Consider the following 19,373-nt stretch of genomic DNA (forward strand, 5'->3'; position numbering starts at 1 on the left):
GGTGGACATCCTGTAGTGAGCAGCCTGTTCTCTTCAAAGGAAAGAACCACAAGCTTGATCTCATGAAGTAGGTTTATGAGTCCCAATGAGAAGTCACTTGAGCAGAAAGGAGTTAGTAAGGAGATTTATATACTCGGGAGCATGGAAATCACTTCCATTTTCTCTCTAAGCTAGTGGCAAGGTTTTAACAACACTGGTCTGGTAACATGTTAATGGCAAGCAGTTCCTTACAGTCAAGGGTTGCCTGTAACCCAAGTTTGAAACACCAAACTCAAATTTTGCCGATTTGCAATTTATATTTGGCTAGCTTACTTTTTACAGTTCCATCTAAATGCGAATGAAAGGAAGAAATATAAGATATTTGAATTTGTGCAAATCTTTGCTCCCAATATCAGCATTTCTGTTACAGTTAAATGAATATGGTGTCAGTCTACATATAAACCAAACCTACTATTCCTATTCAAGAAATATATCACAGGATAAAAGAATTTCCTTGCTACAGCACAGTCATGGACACCTCACTATCCCTTCTGGTGGGCAATGACAAATCTATTAGAGAAAATTAGAAGTTCCCCAGTCACAGGCAAGTGCAGTCAAACTTTTATTTTATTTTATTTTATTTTATTTTATTTTATTTTATTTTATTTTATTTTATTTTATCTTATCTTATCTTATTTTATTTATTTTATTTTATTTTATTTTATTTTATTTTATTTTATTTTATTTTATTTTATTTTATTTTATTTTATTTTTATTTTTTCCTCAGAGGAAATTAGCCACCAACCCAGTTCTGGAGGGTGCAATGTGCCTGGAAGACCACTGATGCATATTTCTTCAAAAGAACTGAAGACAGATCCAGGCATCCAGGTATTGCTTTCCGTCCCAGTTCAGTTTTGGGTCTTGATGTACATAGGCTTACAGCAAAGGGTTTCAATACTGGTGGGGTTCTTTTTTTGGAATGTGTTGGTATTTCTCCTACATTAAATTGTGTGCTTGACCACTTACTGTTCTCGTTGTATTATTAAAAGAGCAAATATCAGCACATAGTTTACTCTCAGCAGCAGGTTTATTACTGGAAAATATAACTTAAGCATACCCTCTTTGATTTATTTCTTGTCTTGAACAGCTTACCTCAATCTTTTCACTCAGCTCTTGCAGCCGTCTTCTGAGAAATCCAGTGTTTCACAGTGCCTGCCTCAGTATTCCTTAAATGCCTCAATATTATTTTTTCTATATATTTATATTTTTTCTTTCTGACAGACTGAATAGCAATTAATGTAATATTCTGGATGAGCACCTAGCTTTCGTCAGCAGAATAGCATCTATTTCCTGGTCTGTACTGCAGTGTTTATGCTTGTGCACACAAACTTTGATGGCTGGTTTGAAAACTGGTGCACGTTGAATAAGGATCCTGTACTGATGTCCAAACATATGTGTGAGTGTGATTGTTAGCAATGAGTATATCAGCCTCTGCACTGACTTTTTGCCTTGCATTTTTAATTTCCTCTAACATTGTCTACCTTTGTCAAATATTAGGATATTTGTATGTTACAAATGCTGTGATCTCACTATTAGTAATGGAACCTCTTCATTGTGTCTTGCTGTGAGGATAATTTTTTCCTCATTTTTCACGACACCTCTTCATCTGCAATGAAACTGCCTTACAACACGGTAGCTTTCATAATATTTATTCTGAAAGACTTCTAACAAAGACTCTCTCCAAAGCCCAAAAAATAACTATTAATCTCTTTGTTGAAAAGCCCAACAAGGGCTATTGGAGTAGAAAACCCTTACCAGGAGAATCTTTAGGAAGGACTTGAAAATTTTAATAATGTACTTCCATGTGCAAATCACTTATTAAAATCAAAGTCATTGCATAACTAGATAACTTTCAGGATCAGATTCCATCTCAGTAAATACATTGGGATCATGTAAATACATTACATGATAATTTCTAAGCCAGGAATAATTATTTTATGCTGGTATTTATTTATTATTTATGAAAAATATTTAAAAACATGAGTATAAAATTTCTGGGGACCTAATTATAGGTATATACACGCAATCTCAACTGTTATGTCAGATAAGATTTTGAATAGTTTATCATACACCCCGCCTCTGTGTTGATGGGTTGAAGTATTTAACACGCAGAAGATATTTATATTGTATGTCACAGACGGCTGACAGCAAACCTGGGGTCTTATTTTCTTTAATAAAATATAAATCACTACTTTTGCTTTAATTTACTACTTTAGTTTTACTTGCTGAACCACCAGTATAAACATCTGTTCTTCCCCAGGAACAATGGTTAACAAGGTTACATTACAACTTACATATAGTAAGTTGTAATGTAAGTTGACAGTGGTCAGTGACAGGACCCGCGGGAACGGGGTTAAGGTGAGGCAGGGGAAATTTAGGCTTGATGTCAGGAGGGGGTTCTTCACAGAGAGGGTGGTTGCACACTGGAACAGGCTCCCCAGGGTTGTCACTGCACTGAGCCTGTCTGAATTTAAGAAGAGATTGGACTGTGCACTTAGTCACATGGTATGAACTTTTGGGTAGACCTGTGTGGTGTCAAGAGTTGGACTTGATGATCCTTAAGGGTCCCTTCCAGCTCAGGATATTCTATGATTCTATGATATATGACTTTACAAAGCTTACTGATACCAATACAGATTCAATACAAATTCACTCCCAAATGTGATCACAAGTAATATTTGTGTTTTATTTCCTTCTAAAAAATTCCAGAAATATATTCTGGATTAACTCTTGTTTGGTTTGGTTTTCTTATTTGGTTGTTCCTATTGTTTGAGTAAGATAGGTCTCAGGAGCACTTCAGGACAAATTATATTTTATATATATGATTTTCCTGAATAAAGGACTTTTTTTTTTTTCTCTGAGTTAGAGACATGGCCTAACCAAAGGGCTTTTAATTAGTTTTAATTCACTCATATCTGCATATCTGTGAGGGTAATACTATAGCAGTCTTAAAATGTTTAAGTGTTCCAGTGTAAGGATATTTATTAGGGACTTTATAGACCATCCTTCAAATCAGACACCTTAACAAAATTCTCCCAACTGACAGAAACAATAAACTTCCAGGCTTTCTTACTGACATACATTAATATCTAATGATGATTCTACCTTGCCTTCCCTAGATCATTTCAGTAATTTAATATTGAGTTATACAACCTAATGAGGGAAATTAATTTCCTATAATTACTTTCCGTGAATGAAACCAGGCATAAGGTGTATAATCAGTTGATTTTTTTTCTTCCAGAGGAAAGATAATCACAGCAAACGGAACAAACTGGGATGTCTGAAATGGAAAAACACTTTATTTTCTTTCCGAAACAATTTTACATAATAATTCTATTTTTACCCTTCCATTGCCTTCTATCCAATCTGTCTTCATTTTGAAAGGTACAGCAATTGCACAGATAAAGATCTTTAGCTCCTCAGGTACCTATTTGATAATAATTAACAATAAATCTAAAGATTACCCATATAGGATTTCTTTCAGAATTTTTGAATCATCTCAGACATGCTTCTTCAGATAGGAGCTCTCCACATATATAACTCAAATGGGATACATTTTGCTCCTCCTGTATTATTAATAAGTCTTCAAAAAGTGTAGAATTTTCTAGTTTCATTCTAGAACGCACTTCCAAATCCAGGATTAAAGCATTAATATTAATAGCCAGAATATGACCCTATTGCATTAAATTCCTGAAGCATCTTTCTACAGATTCATGAAAGGCAATTTTACTCTTTTGGAGATAAAATAGCCGGTATTAAAAAAAAAAAAAAAAAAAAAAGCAAAACCTATCTGACGGTCTTTACTACTGGCCAAATGTCTTTGTCTTCTTTCCCAATGAGAGAAGGGGAGCACTGCAGAGAAGGAAACCCCCTGCACGCCATGGTGGGCTGTCCCCCCAATGGGTAACAGGTCTCTGCACTCTTGCTGACATGCTCGGATGGGCAATAAGCCACCTCGGTGGGCCAGCCTGATCCCCCAAGCAAAGCAGCCCCTACTGCAGCCAAGGATGCTCCGGAGCTGCCAGGAGGGGAAGCGTTGTGTAGATTCCTAAAAATATTAGTGCTTGCAATAGCTGTCAAAAAACTCCAGTGCAGGCAGGGAGGGGAGCAGCGCATGCTGCCCTCCTGGTTCCTGCAGCAGGATTTCGGCACGCTTTTGGTGGCAGCCCGTTGTGTTAGTTTTAACAGTTAATGAAAGACCTAAGGCAATCTAATTCAAGCTCTTTTCTGCGGAAGCATGCCAGCTACATTCCCAGGCCAATTATTGCTTTCACAAAGTGCTCTAAATCTGTCAACAAGCAAAAGTGTGAACTACAGAATAATAACAGAGTTGAGAAGGTGACCCAGTTGTTACAAGAGGAGTGTTTCTTCTTGCAGTGGGAGCAATGAAAGTTGGCTGCCTCGCAGCCAGCCAGCTCCCAGCACTAGCATGTGATCAAGTGACATGCTTATGTACTGTTAGTACTCACCAACATTCTCTCAATCTTTTTTTTTTTTTTTTTTTTTTTTTTTTTAAAAAGAGGCATACAGTTTGGTGGTAAATGACTGTTTATTCCTACACATCAATATGACAAATAGTTTGCAAGCTACCATGGGAACACCCATGAAGGTTCAAATAACTTCTTACTGCTGGGAGCCTGATCAAAGGCAGCTACAAGATTTGTAGCTACAGAATTAACAACATCTTGATGTACATGGATATATTTTTCTTAAAAATAAATATTTAATAAGGGAAATTACTGAAATAAAATGGTTGTAATCAATTTCTTTATAATCAAGTACTTCTATCTATTTCAAATATTCAACATCATTGCTGGGTATACAGTTTTCTTAAAAAGAAGAAATAAAAAATTCTTTGCATTATTTTTTTTTTCTTTTTGTTTCAGTGTCATAAAGGCCAGCATTTGAGAAACCACCCATCTGTCTTACCTAGAACACAGGAAGGTTTCTCACCACATACCAGGTAATTTCTTTTCTTCAACCACATGTGCCGTAATTAAATGGCGCATGATGTTGCCTCGGCCCCCAGGGGGCTGCTGGCACATGCTCAACAAGTACAAGTGCTTTGGCTGTGCTTTGCTCCTCCAAGAGTGATTGATTTGCATCCGAAACTTCCTAAGCTTAGGTCTTCTCCAAAAATAGCCACGGTCTGCAAAGGCTGAAAGCTATTCCAGCTTGTCAATACGCCCTGTGCTTTGGCTCCGGCCTGAACCTCGTCTGGGTGCTGACCCCCCATGGCCACAGCTCCATAACTGCAGGAGTTATTCTGAGGACTCCACGAGCAGAGCAGAATTTGAAGGCAAAGCCCCAGCATATTTTGTGGGGTACAGCTTGGTAAGATCTCATATTGTAAAAGGAGACAAAATTTTATAACCACGTGAACTGAAATTACAGGATTGATGGTGACTGTCAACCTAATTACGAGAATGAATCATGTCTGGCTCTACAGTTATTAGTCAAGGTAATTCATTATTTGCTTAAAAATAACATTGAGATTTAACCAATAAAACCATTTATTGGTGGTTGGTCTTTTTTTTCCTTTTTTTTTTTTTTTTTCCTAGTCTAAAATGTCAACCCCATTAAGAAAACTTAGAAGAAAAAAGTCAGAAAATTATCTTAGGCATAATAAACCATCTTTCATCATTTGAATAAATAGAAAGTGGAGGCATTATCAGAAATAGATTTGGGTATGTGATTTATGCAATGAAATATTACAGCTTTTCCACCAGGGGCCCAGAGGACTTACAATTAAATAAAACATTATTTTTTACTAAAAAAGAAAGTGGCCTTAATTAAAGGTGAAAAAATATCTGAAGGCAGTAAGTTTCCCCATATTCTTTCCGTTTACACATCTAAGCCTGCTGACTCTCTCAGCAATGATTTCTACCCCAGACAGAGATGCTGTGGTGTTGTTTCCCTGTGGACTCTGCCTTTGTTGTCTGGAGATTTTCCCAGTGCAGATTATGGGAGATGCAGGGAGGTTGCCCTGGTTGGAAGCCCCCTTGTGCCGCTCACCCCAGCCCTTGCACCTATGGCTTTGTCTCACCTTGGCTGCTTCGTGGCAGTTCTTCAAGGAGCCACAGGCAAAAAAAACCTCCAGTTGGGCAGAGAGGGACATGCCGGCCTGACCGAGGGCAGAAGAGGGATGTAACAAAAAGGAAGTCAAGAAAAACAAATCAAAAGCCAACCAGAAAGTTTGCCTCCACACTATCTTCTCCACACAGTACTGATGATGCAGTATTGATGCAGTGTCTACTGCTAGAGAGAGGTGGGTTCAGAAAGATATCCGGAGAATTTCTCCCAGTCAAACTGGGAAAATGAACCACAAGAACTGGAAAAGTAGAATGAGGAAAAGGAGGACGCGTGAAGGCTAAAGGCCCAAACTGAGTAGAGTCGCTGGGCTGGTGCAGTAGGGTGGATTTTGTCTCAGTTGTCAGTCGTCTGTATGATCCCCGTACTTGGAAACGAGCAGAGGCATTCGATTGCCCATCAGACGAAAAATAAGCCTTACCTCCAAAGGAGTTAAACATCTTAAAAACTGAACTCTTCAGATTTTATTAGTGATTGAATAGCTGTAGGTGTTTCTAAGCAAAAATCAATAGAGAGATTAGCTGCAAGAGTCTGCCGAGAGATTATGGGGAAGGCTTTGTCAAATGAATAGCCATCGCGTTCAGAGACAGGGTGCTGCCCTTTGGGCCAGGGACCAGGTGTGTTCGAGCCGATTCCTTGCCCTTCACTCCACCGGAGCACTGTGGTGAGGAGCAGCCATTGATCACCAGCTTGCTCCAGCGCACAGAGCTGTGTCTGGCACGGCCACGGCGCTGAGCAGCAGCCGTGGTAACCAGGCGAGGCTCTCACATACTGAGGCAGCAATCAGTCCGGTGACTTCTATGAATTTCTGAGAGCAAAACTGAGCAATAGACTCAGCAAGACTGTGTTTTTACAAGGAGGAATCGCTGTACTTTTGGACCTGCAGTCTCCACATCACAATATCCCTAAGAGGATTTCTGTATACTCCCATGGCAAGCAATTGCACAGTTTGTACATGAAATATTTCCATGGATGAGAGAAGTTAGAGCCTGCCATTCAATTTGATTAAAGTATTAATATTTTTCTTTCACATATGCATTGTTCTGTAGCTCATGTCAGGGAGTACAATTCTCTGTGTATTTTCAAAGCATATTACAAAAGTACATTACTATACCAAACTAAAAGTATTTACTACACTATACTAAAAGTATATTGAAAGTATATTACTATATTCAAAGATTTTTAATTTATTTTTGAGCAGTTTACAATAATACTCCTACTTTCAGATGAAACAAAATTTTTGAATATTTTTAATGATCTCATTAATGGCATGTCAGGTGTGTGTGTTAAAACTACCACAAGTAGTTTTAAACATCACTAATTGCATCACTTCAGACATTCCCCTTTTTACATCATTTTGTGAAGACTAAACAGAGATGATCTGCTTCTATAGAAACTGGCTAGAGTCAACTGTACTGACAAATTTGAATGCAACAGCAAGATACTGATGATAATTGTTTGAAAATGCGTCTGAACTTGTGAAATTAAACTTGAAACATGTTCACAACAACACAAGGGTTTTTATCATGTAAACTTAAAGCTTCTGTGCTGTTTTTCCTCTTTCAGGGTCTCCTCTGCTATTTCACTGAGGTCCTGGACCTTGATGTTTCCAGGAGAGAGGCAAAGGGGACCAGCAGCCCTTCACAGCAAGATTGCTGCCTCTTCTCCATGTGGGTCTGCTGTGTCTGCTAGTAAGGAGCACAAATTAGATTAATTAGATTAATTGGTGGTGTCAGTCCAGCAGCTGGTGGACAAGTGTCCATAAAATAATCAACAATCTCAGCAAGGAAGACAAGAAGGCAGATGGACTAAAATATTTCCTTCCTTTGAAAACATGAAATCAAATCTTAAAAGGCAATTTTGAGACAAACAAAAGAATAATACTGGGTTTTTTTTTGATGCTTTGTCTTCTTTCTAACTGTAAGTAGAAAAAAATTGTATGCTTTTAAATTAAACTAAGTAACCAAACTAAAATTAAAACTAAACTAAAAAGTAGGTTAAGTGAAATGTCCACTCTTTCACATTAAAACAAAACAAATAAAAAAAATCTGATACAGGGTGGCTCCTGTGTGTGGCATCTAAAGTGAGTCAGAACATGGTCCATCCATGGAAAAGGATTTAAATTTTTAGGTATAATTTGCCAATAAATCATTCAATGTGATTAAATTTAAATGTTCATGAAGTGACAATCATACTCTGGGAACTGAAAACATAATATGTAAATTGATTCCATATGAAAATAAATTTTTAAAACTTAATATAAATAAAGTTGTCACTCTGCTCTTTCATTTCTCCCAACTCGTAGACATGTTTAAAATAAAACATAGGAAATTCACTGATCATTTATTCATGCTCATAAAACATTACTCTGCTTGTTAAATGCAACAGAACTGGACCTTTAATTTATCTTTACCAGGAACTACTTCAAGACAGGGAGTTTCCAGGAATATTTCCAAAAAAAAATCTTTGCATTAGATGAAAAAATTAATACAGATGCCAAGCTTCTTGCCCTTGGTGAAATCCATTCACTTTTATAGTTACCATTAATGTTACTGTTAAAATTTCTAGGTTAAATTAAAATTTCAAATTGAATTCCACATTTAGCCCACCCATAGCTATGTGAGGCATCTGGAAGAGTATCCTAGGCAAGCAAGAAGGATACAGACTCTGTGCAGAAACACATGGTGCAGGTCTGAAGAGTTACTGGCTTTTACTTTTATTTTACCAACACACTGTTTGTTGTTCAGCCTATCAACAAGCTATAATTCAACTTGAGGCTGGTGTGTTTGAAAAAAAAACTCAGTCTCCATTTTGTTACCTCCACTTGCAATGAGGGACTTCATGTTTATATATAGAACAAACTGTTTTGGAGCTGTCTTATTAAGTACCTGCATCTGTCTTCAGTAGGCACTCACAACACAGTTTTTATCAGAGATGCTGAATATGAAATTTTGTGAAAAGAATCCCTCATTGTAGAGGGTATGTGAAGTGAAGAATCTGGCTCCACAGCAAGATTTTAAGGGAGCATTCTGTTCCCCCACCTACAGAGGGAGAGGTCACTCACCCTCTGTAAACTCCACAATTTAAGTCTACAGAGCAGTGTGTCATGTCAGCATTTCTCCTTGCTCTCAGCATTTAAAACAATGTCCTAAGGTTTTGTCTGGTGGACGTAGACTTCCAACAGAAGAAGCTCTACTCTCTTTTTCAAACTCCAGACTCCTGCAGACACCAAAGGTAAGGCAGCTTTGTGCAGAGGTGAGGTGGTGTCCCAAGGTTAAATGGTGCTAACTAGCTCTCCTGTATGCCAGTCTTCTCCAAGAGTTTTCATCCACCTTATAGATATCAGGCTTTGAAAAAGGAAGGAATAACAAAACAACAAACAACTCACCCCTGACTGCCTGCTCCAAGACACTGGTGGTTTTGCCAATACGCAGGCTTGCCTTTTCTAGACCAACATGGAAGTTCACACACTCAGCTCCCAAAATCTCAGGTCAAAACTAAGATGGAGGAGAGCATTTTGCATGTTAGCAGGACCAGGCTTTGACAGTCTGCAAACCCCAGTGACCAGCTCCTGCACAAGACCAGCTTATTCTCTCTGGGTGTCCTGGCTCAGCAGAGCAGACCGGGGTCCTGTGTCTGCCCCCAAGCACTGCATGAGGCTGGCTTGGCCTCTGGGTACCAAAATGGCTGAGCAGCATTGCACAGTTGGCCAGCCATTCACTGCCGTACGGGTAACAACACTTCAGGCTCCAGAGGTGGATCTGTTGAGCTGCGATGCTCATGCAGAGCCAGCTTTGAAAACAGAGTGAGCCACTGCATTCCTTGTGTAGCTCCATCCCTGGTGGCCCTGTGGTTGTTTTCTGCTGTACAAGGCCCTTCCTGTGCTGCGGTGACCTACTTGCATATTCTGGTTTCATAAAGATTAAAAAAAAAAAAAAAAAAAAAAAAAAAGAGAAAGACAAAAGCCCTGAACCCTTCAACAACAAAACCATGAACAAAGAAACAAGAGACTACTTTTTAACTTGTTCTTTAACATTCTTAAGCTGTTATGGAAAATAAGTAAGTCTCAAATCCCGTAATTCATTCTTTATATACCTGAGGCAATGAAATATGCATTTTTGAATGTTGGATTTTGCCTCAAATAGCTTTGTAATAGTCTTATCCCAATGATGAACTGCTTTTTTTTTTTTTTTTCATAAAATTCTTTCCACTATTGTAAGCAAAGATTTAAGAAACAAAGATTTCTTTTTAAGATCTACAGCAAATAGGACTTATATTTGAACATTTACATTTGAATATTAGGGACTTTAAATAATCTGTCTGTGAAAGACAAATAAATCAAGTATTCAGAACAGTGAGAACAGAGTTTTAATCTTTTTTTTTTTTTTTTTTTTTTTCCTGAGAGAAACAGTATAAACTATAAAATGTAGGTTGTGATTTTTGTTCTCTGAATTGTCATCACCGTTGCAGAGTAAGATGATGTAGAGGTCTGCCAAATACTGGGGCAGTTAAAGAAAACATTAAAAATACCTGAAGTAGCAGATAAATTGAAGGCTTATGGCACAGCATACTCCAGGGAATAAAAGACGATATAAACATTTGGATGTGTCCCACTGTCACAGGGCATGTCCACACTGGGCAACGGAGATGTCTACACTGGCAGAGACCTGAGTCAGCAAACCCAGATGAGACAAAAAGAAAATTATAACACATGCTATTCAGATTATATTTCTTTAGGTACATAGCCCTGAACTAGTAATAAACTATAGGTAAAAAGAGTAAATCTTTGTTTGAATTCAAAACAATATGGGCTATCCAACAAGTTGGGTTAACTAACAAGTTACCAATACTGCTCTCCAAGGGGTCTAAATCCCACATTCCACAGATCAGCAATGTGGAACTTCACTAGTTTTAGTGGCTCTGCAACCATGTAAGAGAACAATCTGGCTCATACAGCAATGCAGGGAACATTTTCTGTCACTGGACAGCTGGATTATCTTTGCATAGTAGCATTTCATACTGTCTTAGTGCTGACCAGGTCAACATGGGTGTTTTTCTGAAAGCAAATGATGCAGAACATAATTCCATTCTTCAGTATCAATTCTGTGGTTAGTATTTTATGTGGTTGTTTTTTAATGTATCACCAGGCTACCCAATTATACATAAATGAATCTGTTGATAACTATGCTCTTCCTCTACAGGCAGTCTCCATGTTATAGACTGGAAATGGAGATACAGATACAGTTAAAGTCTTATTCACAGTGCAGATCTCTGTGTAGTTATTCCTAGTGTTGCTGCAGACTAGTTGTACCAATAATTATCCTACTATTTTTGTATTTTATTTTATTTTGAGTAGGGAAGTGAACTATTCTGGCAAAATATTTTTTTTGCAGGTATACCAGGATGTCTTAATATTTGACTACCATGGCTACACCCTAAAAATCATGTTGAGAAACTTGGCAAAAGGGGGAGTTCAAACAAACCTGAGACATTCAAGATCACAGTAAACTCCAGATCAGCATTCAAAATCAGATATCTAACTAACAAAACCCCAAGAGTTCAACATGAGAAAAGATTTTAGGAAACTAAGGAGAAAGAAAGTATGTAAAAACCCAGATATTTCTAATACTGTCAGTCATTATAAGAGATGGAGATGTAAAGACGTTGACAAATCCTACCTCAGAGGTATCCAACATGTTCCAGGAGAAACAATACCCAGCAATCAGAAAATTTGTTTGACATTAGTCTGTGAAGAAAAGGACATTTACAAAGGGATTCATGGGAATTAGAACAGAAATCCAAAATACAAATAGGATTTGATGATGAGGCTCCTACATATAACTTACAAAATGCTCCCCCAGTTTAAGTATATTAGAATGCATTATATAAGGTCATATGACAGATTATCTATAATCTGTATAAATACAGTGCCCGGAACTGCTCATAGACTAGGGACATGAAGAATTAGGTGTCCTACAAAAAAAAAGTTCCCTGGCCCAGAAATTTGCTCCCTAAGTAGAAGGCAAAAAAATGATAAGACAGGAGTACACAAAACAAGAGAACACAGGTCAGACAACAGGATTAGCAAGTGGTCGGAGCGCATTGGCAGCCTAGCTCCTCTTTAACATATATGTATTTTAGTAAAAAAAAAAAAAAAAAAAAAAAATGGTTTTCAGAGGTATAAAAGAAGAGAATGAGAACATGGGCACACAACGGCACAACCAATTTCATGGCTGAATACCTCCTTGCTGTATGTTGGAGTTGTTGTCCTGGTGTGACTGTAGCATGAATGAGACCTGGGAAGTTGAAGGGAAAATAATAAATGCAGTGGCATATATGCTGCTAATAGCACTAGAAAGGATGAAAACTATTTCTGAAACAGCTGAAAATGGAAAGCCTAAAAAAAATAAAAAATCATAGAACTAGATTACATACTCCAAGAAATGGACAAGGAAAGTTATTGTCAGCAGGCTAAAGTATGTGACTGGGACAAAAGATGTGATGTGGACAAGACTTACGTAATGGAGACATCTTAGATACCTCATTTGGAAACTCTGCAAGTGAATCATGAATATTAGACAGCTTTTTTTTTTTTTTTTTTTTTACCATTTCACTCTGCTTTCATCTTTACTTAATCTTTAATTTCTAAGGTAAAAATTTTTGACAGTGGCTTCTGTCATTCACAGATATTTTGCTGAACTTTACCTTGCGGGAAATATCTTCAACTTGAATGTGCCCCAACATGCTTTTAATGCATTTCCAGTATTCTCTGAAAGCACTGTGAATTGTTCCATTGATTTCAATAGTCTTCAGATCAGACCTATGGGACTGAAAGATAAATGTATTACATACTCCAGAATGAACGGTTAAAAAGAGAGTGCAGTAAGATTAATGCATTTGTAACTATTGTTTCCACAGTGGCAATAAAGAATAAGTAGGATAACAGATTACGAGTCAAGATAATATATCCTGAAAATATATCATTTGAAAGTGGCTGCATTGCTCTTAATTACATGGATATTTTTTCCATTCATATGACACTTTTCAAGAAAGTGAATCTATTTTGACATTTTGAGCTGGAGGAGAGTTTTCTAAGGTACACGTATTTGGTTCACACATGGGAACTGATAAGCACTAGTCTCATTAAGTGGCAAGGACATTTAAAATACAACAAAACTATTGCATAAATGTTTTCACGAATTGGAGCTGCATTAATGAAACAATGTGGTCACAGATCTTAGTGGAGGAACTTCTCTTAGGTATTGTTACCTAATCTCTAGCACTCAGTTCCCATATTGACCATCATCTATGTCAAAGTTAGTTTCAATTTTCTTTAATCTGATTTACTAACATCTTTCTCCCCAAACATACACCAGATTTTATTGTCTGCATATTTATCAGACAATTGTCTGCATATTTATCATGTGAAACCTATATGTTCACCCATCAATGAAAAAATGGCTGGATCACTAACTCTTTCATTTTCAATGTTTGGCCAAGACTTTTGAAATAGAGAAGCCCGTCCTCATTTACCATAGACACATGCAATCCTGTTGATTCAAAGTGTTCACATGTAATTAAAGCTTTGCAGTGATGCATCCCCCTGAGTTCACTTCTACTCAATATTCAAGGAGTTTCAGCGGCTTATTCCCCTCAGACAGCAACAGCCTATTTTTCGCCTTAGTTGCAGCAGGTTCATTAGGGATCCAGCGAGGAGCTTTAACTGAGCCAATTACATTGGCACCGCTTTAGAACAGTGACAAGCTTATGGGTCTTGGGGGACTTCTCTCTTGCCCTCTCTCACTATCCAAAAACGTGAGCTGTGTATTTCTTTATTTATTTTTCTTTGGAGAAAAGAGTGGCAGAAGGACACCCAGTTAACAAGATGGCAGCAGTGGCACCCACCTCTGCAAAACAGGCCCCAGGTGACCACATGCACATCAGAACATCACTGCTTTCTTCTGTATCTCCTGTGGTACCTCCCACTTCTTCGACGATGTCTATGAGGGAGGCAGCTAAAGAAACAGGTCTTTTCTGCATTATTTAAATACTGCCTTCACATATCCTCAGCTACTGCTTGCAGGCACCCAAAAGTCTGATCAGTAGTCAAAGTGTTGCTTCCCAAGGTGAAGGCATGATTTGTCTGCTGTTCGTTACAACCTTAAGTTGAAATCATACATTTAACTGTTTGTGTTCAACATGGATTTTAAAATGTGGATGCTTAAAGCTTCATGTGCTAACGACTCAGATGTTTTATTCAAAGCATAAATGCCTTCAATAAATATTCATGTTCCAGTGTACGTACTGAAATATCCCATCTCAGTCAACCAACTTTAAGCATTAGTTTTATGGTACTGATACTATTTTTTAGCCCCAAGTACAATCTTAATTGCACTTATGCAACTCTACTATATTTATTCTGGTTACAGGGGGTCAGAAGTGATAAAAATTCAATTACTATTTCTGATGTGTGACAACAACTTTGTGTCTTTTCATGTGTTTTTTTTTTTTTCCACTGTTTCTTCTAAAAAAGGCCTCACTGTTATTAGCACTTTGATTACAGGCCTTCATCCTTCTATACCATTATGCATTTGCATTTGGTAGACGAATATTTCTTTACCCCTTCACATATCCACTGTCTGCCTGATGGTGGCAGAGCAAGCAGACCGTGCCATAACACAAAAGACATTGTATTTCATATGCTTCTGTGAACATACAATTAAACATGCTGGTTATAATATACAGCAACCTACCATCAAGGCATGGCTTTTAACAGCACAGTTACCCCCAAACTTTTTGTTCATCTGTCCAGGTAAAGCATGTGCCATAAATCTGCCCACAGCATGCTCAGAAAGTTTCAAAATTTGGGAATACAAATGTCCGAAAGATTAAACAAACAAATGAAAAAATTAAATAATATTTAACCTCTGTCTTTCCAGGTACAATTCTACCTTTAAGCAGGAAGATCACCTTCAGCCAGTCAGGTTTCCCACTGAAGTGCATGCTATGAATGTATAGCTAGCAATTAAGGAAAAATAATATAAAACCAGCTCAGAAGTTGCCATGTTCCATACTCATGCCTGTCTTTTTGAGTACTATAAGGCTGAGTGACACAGGAAGGTATAATGGAGAACAGTTTGGGCCACAGTGCTGTCTATCTTACTACCGATACTTCTTAAGGCCAATGAATATGACTTTGTGAGATCTTGAACTTTTTGACCTAAGTTAATGCTGAATTAAACACACGTTTACCCTCAGAGTCCAAACCAGAGCTTGGTTACATTTCCATTAACAAGCATTGCAAAGTGACAGATACAGATCTGTGAGCTGAACCAGACTGTGCTAGGGCCCAGTGCCTGTTACGGATGTTTTGATATAAATAAATAAGGAGCAGAGCACATATAGCAAATGGTTATTTAAAATGTGTTCTGGTCAATATAGGGACTTAAATATTTACCCAAGACAATAGTCATATAATTTAAAATAATGGGTATATCTGAGAAAATTGTTCTCTGCTTGTGGATATTCTCTGGTCACATTGATCAAATGACTTATGAATTATTTATTCAGCCTTGCTCTTAAAGTTAAAAGCAAGAGTTATTGATTTTGCTTATATCACATTATGGAATTGGAATATAGGGAAAAAAAATACCATGATTAATGTGGCATGGAAACAGCCCATCTTCATGCACTCATCTGGTTTGTAGAAGAGAGGAGGATGTACAGAGGTTGCTACTACAAAGTTAGTGAGCAAATCTGGCTCCGGTGGCCTCTGCAAAACCCTAACAACATGAAGAAGCTCTTCCTTGAGCTACAGAATACCACATGGAGTTTGAATTAAAAATAAATAAATAAATGCAGTTTGACTTTGATTCAAAAATGCAAGTATTGCACTCCCATCCTGTGCTTTCAACCAAAGACACTGTTTCCTATGTATCAAAGCTAGCCGAGACTTAAATATCAGAGGTGAACAACAGCAAAGTAAAGTATTTACATCGCTGGAGTAATAGGCACAGTCTGAGAATGCTTAAACCTGAAAGACGATTTCCTAGGAAGAGCTGAAGATTTTGTTTCTATTTTTAGTACTGAACCACATAGAAAATGATAGACTTTGCAAGGGAAGAAGCAACAGTATTGTACATAAAACTTTCAGTCACAAAAAATAATAGTGTTTTGTTTTATACATGAGTTATTAAGGTTAACAACCACTTGTAGATTTGTTCCTTCCCATTAGTATATTGCAAACAAAATATTGCCTTCTGAGGTGGACATCAGCTCCTTTCGTGAGGCCAGGTACAAAATGAGTGTTAAGCCCTTGAAGTAGGAGCCAGAGATTTCCAATGGGTTTCTGGGTCCATTAATATCCCTGTCATTCCTAGCCAGCTCTTTCATATCTTAGACTTTGTAACAATGGAAAGCTTGCAAGGCTCCAAAGCACCATCGTTAAAATAACAGATTACGAGGACATAACTCAGCATCACCTTACCGTGAATGATATCTGATCAGAAGAGCTTCTTAAAAATTCAGGCTTGAGAACTGTACTCCAAAATATGAGAGAAACCTTTCTTTTAGTTATGCAACTTCTTTTGACTTGAGACAAATGCTTGCAGATCTTATTTTAGTGGCTTCAGGCAGTAAAATCTGGAAATCGCCACTCTGAAGGTGTGCCTGTCTACAGTTACTTGATCCACTGGAAAATACAGAAAAAAAAAATATTAAGAAACATAATTTTGAATATTTCCATTGTGTTTTATATTAATACTTTTCTTTTTTTTTTTTTTTAACACAAAGTGAGTCTCAACAGTCCCAAAACACAGACTCACGTAGACACTTCTCAGTGCATGACATTCTACTGAATTTTGCTATCTCCTGCTCATGTTAACTTGTTGTGCAGATGAATAATATGGCTGCTGTGATCTACATCATATTTACCATATGGAGAAAAATGATGTAACATTTGGCAAGATGCTCTTCTTACTAGCTTATTTTAAAAACTGTACCTTTAAAAAGAATACCTACAGTGAATCTGTAAGGAAGCTAAATGACTGGATTTTACAGAAGCCTTTGGCTACAGCCCTATTTTATCAGGAGATGGTTCATGACATACAATATTAATGGAATTTAAAGATAAACCATTTGGTGATGCATGGAGGAGTTGTTGCATCTGCAGAGGATGTAACTCTGCATCTGATTATAGGGAGCTTTTGATGAAGTATTAATACAAGAGAAGAAGTGAATACTTCTTTCCCCCCTTTGGAGTAAAATCTACCTTGTATGAAGGGGAAAAAAAAATAGGTTTATATATATTTCTATTTTGAAATCACAGTTGGCAAATTAGATCCACATTTCTATGAGAGAAATTGCTTTAGCAAGAAGCATCACAAATGAGATTTCAAATACCTTGTGTTTCAAAGTTTTTCATGGTTGCTTATATAATACATTTACTGTATAGGAAGAGTTATTCTCTGTACTATATCTGTTGACATAATCTAGAGGTATCTTAGTAGCATATTTCACATTTTCAAAGATATTTTGACTACATGTGGTTATTTGGTGCACTTTGGGGACTTGAGATGTTGTATTTGACATGTAAACAGCTATGACTGATGACCAACCTTTAAAACAAGAGATATACAAAAATAATTACATTTTCCTTTGCTGGTGGACACTGGGATACAAGAACCTTTTACCAAACTCAGTAATATTTGAGAAGATGCAGGCACCTTGGTTTACAAAGATTATAACAACACTACTAGAAATGCTTATCATTTTAATGTATGAGATAGAGAGAATGCTTGGTGCTGTCCAGAATCCTTGAGATGCTTGGAAAGTGTCACAGCAACACAGCAGAGAAGCAGCAGGAGTAAGCAGTTCAGCCAAAGCCACACTTATGTCACTTACAGTGGGATCTCTCAGGATACAGCCATTAAATTTCACAGGCATGGATGAGTAATTAAAAACTCGGTATCACTTGGGGTCTGTTCTCCTGTGAGATCATTTTGAGCAGCTATGGAACTATGCAGCTGCTGAATTTAATAGGTTTACACCTTAAAAAATAAATTTCTTTCATTTTCTTTTGATGAATGAGTGGGAAGGTACCACGCAGAACAACCTGGGGGAAGAAACATCAGTTTGGCACTACCACTACCACTGGCAGACTGGTCACAGCAACAAAATGCAGTGGTTTACATGAGCCCTACAAACTTGAAATGCAGCCTGAACAACAGTTTGGCAACATATTTAATTATAAAGTCCTTCTTTTCTCCCTACTGCTGTAAATGGCCACAGCTGTGCAAGAGACCTTGGTGATGGCATGCTCTCTACACCTTCAGGGCTCCTCCACTTGCAGAAGATGAGCATCTGCACTGACACTAGACTGCAACCCCAGGCTTGGGTAGTTTGGGTTTAATATGCAAGATGAGAGGGAGGAGAAGGCTCAGACAGTTTTGGAGCTCATTCGGTTATCTGCAATGGTACGTGCTCATCGGTGTCCCTGGTGTTCTGCTTGTAAATGACTGGCATTAAACCTTGATCTGTCCCCATGGTACAGGGTCAGAGCCAGGAATTTATTCAGAGAGAGAATTACAGCTCTTGCCTGTGGGGACCATACAGAGGAAAGGGTTTGATTTTCCTTTTGCGGGCATGGGGAGAGGCTGCAGACAGCCGCCTCATTACTGCTAATGGGCCCTGCAGACGGGCAGGGAGTGCAGCACACTCATCGGAGAGCAGGCCCTCAGTCTGCATTGCACTCCGGGACCAAATCTGCAAAAGCAAGGGAAGGTGTGGAGGTAAGTGCCATGGTTTGGAGCTGCATTAAATGACCTGAGAAATTCTCACTCACCAAGGACTCTGAGGAGCGCTCATCCTGAAGGAGGTTGGCAGCACTTTCATTCCCTCCGTTCCAGCTGGTGCTCCTCGGTCTTTTGCATAAATGACACAACCATTATATGCTTATATTCAATTTACTGGGAAAGCAGATAAGGTCAGTTATAGTGACATCATTAACTACCACCAAATTAACATCCTGTATCTATAAAGACCTAAATGAGGGAAGTGACTAAATATCTTCATTTTATTTATAAAAACAAAGCGTAAGTTTTCATTTCAATATCAAACTAATCGAAGAATGAATATCTTTTGATGTTTGCATCAAAAAATTTTCTCCACTGATATCTTAGGCTGAGATGTACATTTGCTGAAAGCCAATCTATTTCACAATGGGTTTTATTAAAATTATTTCACAT

The 19,373-nt window shown here is 37.8% G+C and overlaps 1 protein-coding gene and 1 long non-coding RNA gene across 3 annotated transcripts in view; both read right to left on the reverse strand.

Moving 5' to 3' along the window:
• The window catches only part of LOC311441507 (uncharacterized protein), a 34,803-nt gene extending 22,967 nt beyond the window's left edge, over positions 1-11,836 (reverse strand). Inside the window, exon 1 of the mRNA XM_084529757.1 lies at positions 11,808-11,836. The gene's annotated coding sequence lies outside the window, so the exon portion shown is untranslated. The remainder of the gene's footprint in view (positions 1-11,807) is intronic.
• A 538-nt stretch (positions 11,837-12,374) lies between these two features.
• LOC311441508 overlaps positions 12,375-19,373 on the reverse strand; it is a 50,611-nt gene continuing 43,612 nt past the window's right edge. For both annotated transcript variants that reach the window (XR_014695998.1, XR_014695999.1), the window contains 4 exons: positions 18,971-19,094; positions 16,616-16,819; positions 12,835-12,957; positions 12,375-12,425 (listed from right to left, as the gene is read on the reverse strand). This is a non-coding gene — a long non-coding RNA (uncharacterized lncRNA). The remainder of the gene's footprint in view (positions 12,426-12,834; positions 12,958-16,615; positions 16,820-18,970; positions 19,095-19,373) is intronic.

The sequence above is a fragment of the Aythya ferina genome (assembly GCF_964211825.1).
Source record: "Aythya ferina genome assembly, chromosome: 9".
Taxonomy (NCBI): Eukaryota; Metazoa; Chordata; class Aves; order Anseriformes; family Anatidae; genus Aythya; species Aythya ferina.